Raw genomic sequence first — 590 nt, forward strand, 5'->3', positions numbered from 1 at the left:
ACGTCAATTTGTCAAGACTGGAACTGAGAAATTTATATGAATCGATAAATCGCAATTTTATAATATTTTGATTCTTTTTATCCTCGGTGCTTTGAACATTTTTTGTAAACGATATATATTTTTCTTTCGTTATTGGAAGTAGTTCTACTCGTCCCTGGTATGCTTCAGCTATTTCCTTAATAACAAAATGTGCATCGTAACCGGACAAATTGTGAAAAACTACTGGAATGCAATGCGAATCTTGGTAATTTAGGTTACAATTTGAATGTGCCGGACCTCTATATCGTCCAGTCAAATGACAGTGATCGCGTACCCGCGAGTCGTCAGGCGCAAACGGTTTCTCGCACACATGACAGTGTGTAGCGTTGTGAAATCTTTCCCAATCGTTTCGCGTGAAATCTGCCATGGGTACATTAGTGGATATAATAGATTTTACTTTGTGCGCTAAACATCTTAATTCATCGGCGAACCATGCAACGCAATCCGTATCGCGACGAAACTGATACGTCGATAACGCCGTTCGTCATTATACGAGCAGTGTACGTAATAACCTATGCTAAATACTTGATGATGTTGATATTTGTAGCTCA

Source organism: Wasmannia auropunctata, unplaced genomic scaffold (assembly GCF_000956235.1).
Source record: "Wasmannia auropunctata unplaced genomic scaffold, wasmannia.A_1.0 LD336095.1, whole genome shotgun sequence".
Classification (NCBI taxonomy): Eukaryota; Metazoa; Arthropoda; class Insecta; order Hymenoptera; family Formicidae; genus Wasmannia; species Wasmannia auropunctata.